This window comes from Chionomys nivalis, chromosome 19, assembly GCF_950005125.1.
Source record: "Chionomys nivalis chromosome 19, mChiNiv1.1, whole genome shotgun sequence".
Lineage (NCBI taxonomy): Eukaryota > Metazoa > Chordata > Mammalia > Rodentia > Cricetidae > Chionomys > Chionomys nivalis.
The window spans coordinates 16,285,987-16,294,916 of NC_080104.1; the positions used below are offsets into that span (position 1 = coordinate 16,285,987).

The 8,930-nt window shown below is 39.4% G+C and overlaps 1 pseudogene; it reads right to left on the bottom strand.

Moving 5' to 3' along the window:
- Positions 1-5,096: 5,096 nt before the first annotated feature.
- Positions 5,097-6,607, bottom strand: LOC130862041 (60S ribosomal protein L10a-like; annotated as a pseudogene).
- Between the last annotated feature and the right edge of the window lie 2,323 nt (positions 6,608-8,930).

Below are 8,930 nucleotides of genomic sequence, written 5' to 3' on the forward strand. Positions count from 1 at the left end.
GCTGCTGCTTCCACAACACCCTGACTTGAAGCTCACCTTGCCTCTTATTTCTCTGTCAAGAAACACGTTCCGCTGTAATGACTGTTGCTTGTTTTATTTTGCATCTTTCTCCAGTCTTCTTGGTGGATCCTGATGTTGCCTCTGGAGCAGAAATCAGCATGTAAGCTCAAGGCTGTTTGCCCTTTCTTTCCTCTTGGATGGCAGCAAGTTAGCAGAGTAATCGATTCTGCTCTGCTCAGGTGACTTGTGTCATTAATTTTGCATACATTTCTCAATATGCTGAGTCATAGAACCACATTGCCCTGAACCGCACTCATTATTTTCACACTTACTGAATTTAGAATAGAGACACATTATCTTTACACACTTCAGTTAAGCTTCTAATACAAATTTCAATTACTGCCTCATTAATACTTGCCATTAATTCACCTCTGTCAATTAAGAATTCTAATTTTAAATAGATTTATAATGAGCAAAAGATGAACTCTGTGTACGATGTTCCTTCAAGGCTATTATTCCTTAACCACGTGTAACTGGTATTTATATTTATTCATTTATTCTTTTTTTTTTTTCTTTTATATTTTTTATTTATTTCTTTTTTAATTAAAATTTCCACCTGCTCCCCGTTTCCCATTTCCCTCCCCTCCTCCCAAATATTGCCCCCTCCCCCCACTTCCCTCCCCCTATCCCCACTCCTTTTCTCCTCCCCCAACTCCATTCCCCCTCCCTCTCGATACTGAAGAGCAGTCCAAATTCCGTGCCCTGCGGGAAGACCAAGGTCCTTCTATCTACGTGCAGAAAGGTGAGCGTCCAAACAGGCTAAGCTCCCACAAAGCCAGTTCATGCATTAGGATCGAAACCTAGTGCCATTGTCCTTGGCTTCTCATCAGCCTTCATTGACCGCCATGCTCAGAGAGTCCAGAATCAACCCATGCTTATTCAGTCCCAGACCAGCTGGCCTTGGTGGGCTCCCAATAAATCGGTTCCACTGTCACAGTGGGTGGGTGCATCCCTCGTGGTCCTGATTCTTTGCTCATGTTCTCCCTCCTTCTGCTCCTCATTTGGACCTTAAGAGCTCAGACCGTTGCTCCAAATTGAGACTCTGTCTCTACCTCGATCCATCGCCAGATGAAGGTTCTAAGGTGATATGCAAGATATTCATCAGTATAGGATAGGGTCATTTCAGGTTCCCTCTCCTTAGTTTTTTAAAACACTTATACTATTTCATGCATCGTGTTTTGATCGTATCCCTCCTCAGATCCACACTCCATTCCATATTCACCCATCTCTTTGTCCTTCTTTCTTTTTATTTAAGTACAATTAATTGCTTACATAGGGTTAGAGTTGAATTTCGTGTTCAATGAGTTGTAGCGTCAAGTGGGTACTCTCTCAATTAAACAGGATAAATGAACTATTAGAATGTACTGCATAGCAGCTTTGATTTTACTAGAAAATTTCAGTTTAATAGTATAACTTTTGGCATAAGAAATTGTAAAGTCACTTTAATATGGCAGTAAGGCAGCAAGGATGCCACTGTAAACTAAAAGGACAGTGTCATAGTTGATGACTTTTAAAGTTTTATATTAAAATTAATTTGCTTTAAGAAAATTTGAAAGGCTGTTGTTGATAGCTTTGTAATTTATTATGAAATACACCATTTTGTTGTTTAAACAAATTTCTAACCAAGGGTTTCTCTGTAAATTTGAAGCCTGCCCTGTAACTCACTCTGTATACCAGGCTCACCTTGAACTCACAGAGATCCACCTGCCTCTGCCTCCCAAGGGCTGGGATTAAAGGTGTGCGCCACCACTGCCTGGCTTTTAAATAGTGTACAGAATATGTGACATAAAATTGACAAATAACCATTTAAAAGTATATGCTTCCATAGAATTCACAATGTTATACAACTTGAATTTTTGTTAAACTTTAAGATATTCTTATTACCATAGAAAGAGACCCTATAATCACTAAGAAATAACTCCCCAGTCCGAATTTGCTACTGGCTTGTTTTGTGTTTCTGAGGATATGTTTATTGATAATAATTTTTCATAAATGAAATGTATTTAAATGAATACATGTGCACAATTGTTTATATCTTCATATTTGCAACAATAAAAACCATATGACCTAATTGTACACCAATGTATTAATGAGCAAAGTATATATGTCCATCATTGAGATGGACTGTCATTCATTTACACAAAGATTTGATTGACCTACCAAATCAGCTAAGCAGGGCTCACATGGGTTCATGGCGATTTAAACCACAAGCACAGGGCGTACAGGGGTTTGCAATTGCTGGTGGGAATGTAAACTTGTACAACTACTCTGGAAATCGGTATGGCAGTGTTTCAGAAAATTGTCAATCAACCTATCTCACAATCCAGCAATACCACTCTTGGGCATATACCCAAAAGATGCTTAATCATACTACAAAGGCATTTGTTCAACTATGTTTATAGCAGCATTATTTGAAATAGCTAGAACCTGAAAACAACTTAGATGCCCCTCAACCGAAGAATGGATAAAGAAAATTTGGCATATTTACACATTAGAGTACTACTCAGCAGTAAAAAACAATGACATCTTGAATCATGCATGCAAATGGATGGAATTAAAAAACACTATCCTGAATAATTTAGCGCAGACCCAAAAGATAAATACGGTATGAAGTCACTCATAAGTGAATAGTAGCTATAAACAAAGGACATTGAGCCTAGATAAGCTAAATAACAAGGTAAACCCTAAGAAAAACTTATATAGGTCCACCTGAAAAGTCAAAATAGACAAGATCACCTAACAAAATTGGCAACATAGGGGTGGGAGGAGAGGGGAGGGTGGAAGGGGAACAAGAGGGGAGAAAGGAAGGGAAAGGAAGGGGAGAGGGAATGGGATAGTTGAGATGGAGGAAGGACAAAAATGAGAATAAGGAAAGAGATATCTTAATTGAGGGAACCATGATGTAGGTGGGTCTTCTTTCTATCTGTTGCTTTCATTGGTTAATTAATAAAAAAGACTTCTTGGCCTGATAGGTTAGAACATAAATAAAACAGAATGCTGGGAGGAAGAAGGCAGTGGGGCAGACGTTATAGCTCTCCTCTCCAAGATGGACGCAGGTTAAGATCCTTCCTGGTAAGCCACTACCTCGTGGTGTTACACTCATTAATAGAATGGGTTAATCAAGATGTGAGAATTAGCCAGTAAGAGGCTAGAGCTAATGGGCCAAGCAGTGTTTAAAAGAATACAGTTTCCGTGTAATTATTTTGAGTAACGCTGGCTGGTGGCTGGGAGCCCTCCTGGGTGGCGGGAAGCAGCCCACCGCTCCATCTACAGAACCACTATAGGGTTAGCAGAAACTTGGCTCTAGAGAAATTCTCAGGAATCCACAAGGCTGACTCCAGCTAAGACCCTAAGCAATAGAGGTCAGGGCACCTGATCTTGATTTGCCCTGTAGTCAGACTGATGAATGTCTTAAATATCACCATAGAACCTTCATCAAGCAACTGATGGGAACCATGGCAGAGACCCACATTGGAGCACTGGACTGAGCTTCCAAAGTTGAGTTGAAGAGTGGGAGGAATGAGAATATGAGCAAAGAGATCAAGACCATGATGGGTTCACCCACTGAAACAGTCTACCTGAGCTGATGGGACCTCACCAACTGCAGCTGGACTGGGAATGAACAAGCAAAGGACCAAACTAGTCCCTCTGAATGTGGTTGACAGTTGCATGGCTGGAGCAGACTGAGGAGCTACTGGCAGTGGCACCAGGACTTATCCCTATTACTTGTACTGGCTTTTTGAGAACCTATTCTCTTTGAATATATACCTTGCTCAGCTTAGATATAGTAGGAAGGGCCTTGGAACTTCCACAAAGCAATGTGTTTTACCCTCTTGGAGGATTAAAGGGGGTGGGGTGGAAGGATGTGAGGGGAGGGAGCAGAAACTTGGATTGGTATTTTTTTAAATCTAATAAAAACATGAAGACACTGATGTGGAATTTCCCTCTCAATGCTGTGATTACCATTAATGAATAAAGAAACTGCGTTAGACCTATAGCAGGGCAGAACTTAGCTAACTAAGCTGAATGCTGTGAGGACGAAGGGCAGAATCAGAGAGAAGCCATGGAGCCACTGTAGGAGAGAGATGTGCTGAAACTTTGCTGGTAGGCCACTACCTTGTGGTGATGCACAGATTAATAGAAATGGATTAAATTAAGATGTAAGAGTTTATCCAATAGGAAGATAAAGCTAATGGACCAAGCAGTGATTTAAATAATATAGTTTCTGTGTGATTATTTTGGGGCTAAGCGGCTGGGATCCAATAAGCAGCCTGCTGCTACAACACATTATTTTTTTTTATTTGAAACTTTAATTTTAAGGAGAAAACAAAATCCATACATTTCTAAAGACAAAGCGTCACATAGCCAGATGCCCCGGAAAATCATATTAACACAATTTATGTCTACAGAGTCTCTAAAAAATCAGTAAGTAGTCAGTTCATTATTTATTTTCGTCATCACTGTTACCAAATACTAGTCCAGAATCAACTTAAGTATGGAAGAATTGATTTTGGCCTGTACTTTGGTGGTCTACATTATTAGAAGACACACTTGTGGTTGTGGGAGTCATGTGGTCACACTGTATCCACAGTCAAAGAGAGAATATATAGGAAACATGATGGGTTGTAAATCTCAAGGTTCATGCCTCATTAATCTACTTCCTCCAAAAATGCCCCACTTCCTTACAGTTTTTATAACCTTCATACACAATGCCATCAGCTGGGTATCAAGTATTCAAACACACAAGACATCCAAGACATACATTTGGAAAGTATCTAAAATCAAATAAACCTAACTAACTATAACTATATATGTATATAGTTATATAAATTACATGTACAAATCAATATGTTTTTCATGAAGTGAACAGCACTCTAAATCAATGAAGCTCCACTATGAACTAAAGAGAGAAGGCAAGCAAGACAAGGTAGAGTTAGGAGAAGAAGTTCTGACAGCAAAGATTTCTCAGTAAAAATCTTTTTTTTTTTTTTTTTTTTTTTTTTTTTTAGGGTAGTACGAAGGTTTATTGGAGCATCCTAGTAAAGACGCTGGGGCTTGCCCATGGTGCTCTTGATATACAAAGCCTGGACATTTTGCCAGTTCTTGGGCAAGGACACCAAGAAATTGACAGCCAAGTGGATGTTGTAGACCAGCTCGTCATCCGTCATCTTCACGTGGCTGACAGCGACAGCCAGACACAGCACCTTCTTCATCTGGAACTTGATCGTGGACTTCATTTCGTCCACTTTGGCTACCATGTTTGCATTGTGTGTCAGCAGGGAAGGGAACTTGACAGCCTTGTTCAGGGGCCCAGGACACGCGGGATCTGCTTGATCAGAGACTCAGAGGCCAGAAAGCCGTCATACTTCTTGGCCAGCTTTTTGACCAACTTCTTGTTCTTATTGAGCTTCTTCAGCGCCTCGATGTCAATGTGGGGGATATCCACGACCTTGGCCTCATCGCAGTGCTGCTGGTCCCCCAGGACGCAGACCGAGAACTTGGGGCGAGGGGTGGACTTGAGCCTGACTGTGCCTGAGAGACTTTTGTCCCTCTGGGGGGTCGTAGTTCTTTAGGCTGATCTGCAGCTCCACCGTTTCCAGAAACGTGCAGTGCTTGCGCTGGTTCCCGTGAAGGACCTCCCGCACCGCCTCGTACAGGGTGTTGCGAGAGACTTGGCTGCAGAGGCTGAGGGGACCAGAAGGAAGAGCCTCAGTAAAAATCTTTTTTTTTTTTTTTTTTTTTTTTTTTTTTTTGGTTTTTCGAGACAGGGTTTCTCTGTGGCTTTGGAACCTGTCCTGGAACTAGCTCTGTAGACCGGGCTGGTCTCGAACTCACAGAGATCCTCCTGCCTCTGCCTCCCGAGTGCTGGGATTAAAGGCGTGTGCCACCATCGCCCGGCTTCAGTAAAAATCTTAATTTTCCCATTAGCCTTGACATTTAACACGTGATAGCTGGGATGACAGTTTTTAATTTCTTTGAATTTGGCTTTTCAAATTTCTAAAATTGTCATAAAACTGCATATATCAGGGTTTATTTTTAGGATGAAATAAGTATATGAAGTTTATAGGCAGGAATATAGCAAAAAAATTAAACAAATTACTTCTACCCACTCTTTCCCTTACATTGTGTAATAATTGGTTGAGTCAGAGAAAAGCTAATAGACAGACATGTGGAGGAGGAAGAGACAGAAGCTAACAAAGACTGAAGAAGAGAGGATCAATCTTATTATCAGTGGGGATGAGAAGTTAGAGATCATCAGAGCACCTAGAAACTTAGAAGAGGGAAAGAAAAGATATACTAGTGAAACTTCTAACTTAGCCACTATTCTATCACTGTGAAGAAACACCATGACCAAGGAAACTCACATAAAAGAAAGCAATTAATTGGGGCTTGCTTACAGCTTCAGAAATTCGTCCATCATCAGCATGGCAAAGAGCATGGCAGCCTGCAGGGCACTGGAACAGTAACTGAGAGTTACATCCTGATCCACAGGTAACACTTGGCCTGGCAGAGGCTTTGAAATCTCAAAGACTACAACTAGTGGCATACTTTCTCCAATAAGGCCACCTCTACTCCAACATAGCCCCAACTCTTAATCCTTGTCATCCTTTCCAACAGACCCACCCCTGGTGACCAAATATATCAGGCTGCGGGGGTGGGGATTCTTATTCAACCCAACACTTGCTTTTTACTTCTTGATTATTCTCTAACATTCAAGAAAAGCTAACGGTGGTAATTTTAAAAATTAAAAATGCTTTTTAAATGATGCCTTGTGGCTTTGTTTTCCCCAGCAACATTCTGTGGTAAGATAAAAGCAAACACAGATTCAAGTACATCATCACTGAGAAATAGTACTTAATTCTGGCTACCATTTCTATAAACAAAAACAGTATATATAAAATAATTTGTTATTTAGAGGCTTCTTAAACTGTGGTAATTCCTTATTGTATTGTATATATCACTAGGAGCCTTGTGAACTAAAACCTGTCATGTAGTTTGTGTTCAAACTTCGTCATTGAATAATTCAGAAAACTTAAATTCACGTGATCCTTCAAGAACTTACTTTACAAAACACAGTGGACTGACTAGTATGAGGTGCTGGAAAATAAATAAGGGTAGAAAAAAAGATAGGAGGAAAGGAAGAGAGAGAGAGAGAGATAAGAAAGGGATGGCAGCTTTGAGAGAGTCTAGTCGTGTAATTTTTGACTTTGCAAGTTTTGAAAGAAAGGCATGAAAAGAACAAAGGGGAAAATTTAAGAACATTAAGCTCCCAAACTAACCAGACAAATATGTAAGTAGTTATGCTTTAGCAATAGAAAGTATTTGAAAAGATTTTAAATTAAAAACTCTAAGAAATAAAAATGATAAAATATCAAAAACCATATTAACCTATCAGAAGACTAGCTACAAAGATTCCTGAATTCTAAATGGTAATTGTTTGTCACTCTTTCATCGATTTTAGGAAATTTGCTGTAGTGTGAGATGCCAACCAAAATGGTATTCGTCGTAGTGAGTCAAATATTCCTTATCTTTAGTTCCTACAGACACAGCCACCAGAGGACAAGTCGTTGCATACAAAGACTGTTCTACACTCAGCAAAGCATCCCCAAGTGCAGCAGAATTCTCGGCAAATACCTGATATTCAGTTCAACAGACACTTATTGATTAAATGGTTTTCCTGAGAGTGGATAACAACGTGAAGATCTTAAAAAATGGAACCAATTTCACTGAGGGTTAAATCTTTATGGAGAAGCTGAATTCGATTTCTATTAACTTTATTGAGTTGTCTGGAAAAGGCAAAACAATAAAACAAATCTTACTCCCTTAATATCTATCTTACTGGCATGAGAGAGGGAAAGAAAAACATGATCCCAAATTCACTTAGATCAAATCTTGGTGACTCAGAATATGAAGTTGTTTACTCCTCCATGACTCTGAAGCTGTCCCTGCACACATCTATGTGCAGTAACGGACCTTCCAACTGAATCAGCCTAAGGGATCTAGCAACATATTATAGGGTTGTAGATGATAAAAAAGCATTGGTTCTGAAGGGAATGGGAGTCCTTAAAGTTCATAGGAAAATGGCTTAGATCTCCTATATGTTTATGTATATGGAATTTTCTTCGAGCCATGTGCCCCTTGATCATTGCTGTTCTAAGTGAAAGTTAACTTTAATAGTTCCCCTGAGCCACTATGAAATGGCTCAGTTGATAAAATCACTTGTCACACAAGCCTAACTGCCTGAACTTGATTCTCCAGACCCCACAATAACAGACAGAACTGATTCCTGAAAGTGGCTCCTCAATCTGCAAGTCTACTAGGGTATACATGGGTATGCACTCACAAATACCTTAGATACACAATTAATAATAATAATAATAAATAATCAAAATAAAATAAAATACAGTCTTAACTTCTTTCACAGATCACTTTGAATAAGTAATATATATTGTAGAGAGAATATTATGTGAAAATTATTTGTTTATCTATTATTGATTTTATTTAACTCTATATTTTTCTCTGCTCCTCTCCCTGCCTCTCCCCTCACTTTCAACCCTCTCCCAAGGTCCCCATACTTCCAATTTATTCAGAAGATCTTGTCTTTTTCTACTTCCTATGCAGATTAGGACCAAGTATTTCTTTCTTAGGGTCATCATTATTTTCTAGGTTCTCTGGGATTATGATTTGTAAGGTGGTTTTCTTTGTTTTATGTTTAAAAACCACTTATGAGTGAGTAGATAATGATATTTGTCTTTCTGGGTCTGGGCTACCTCACTCAGAATGATGTTTTCTAGCTCCATCCATTTACCTGCACAATTCAAGATGTCATTATTTTTTCTGCTGTGTAGTACTTCATTGTGTAAATGTAC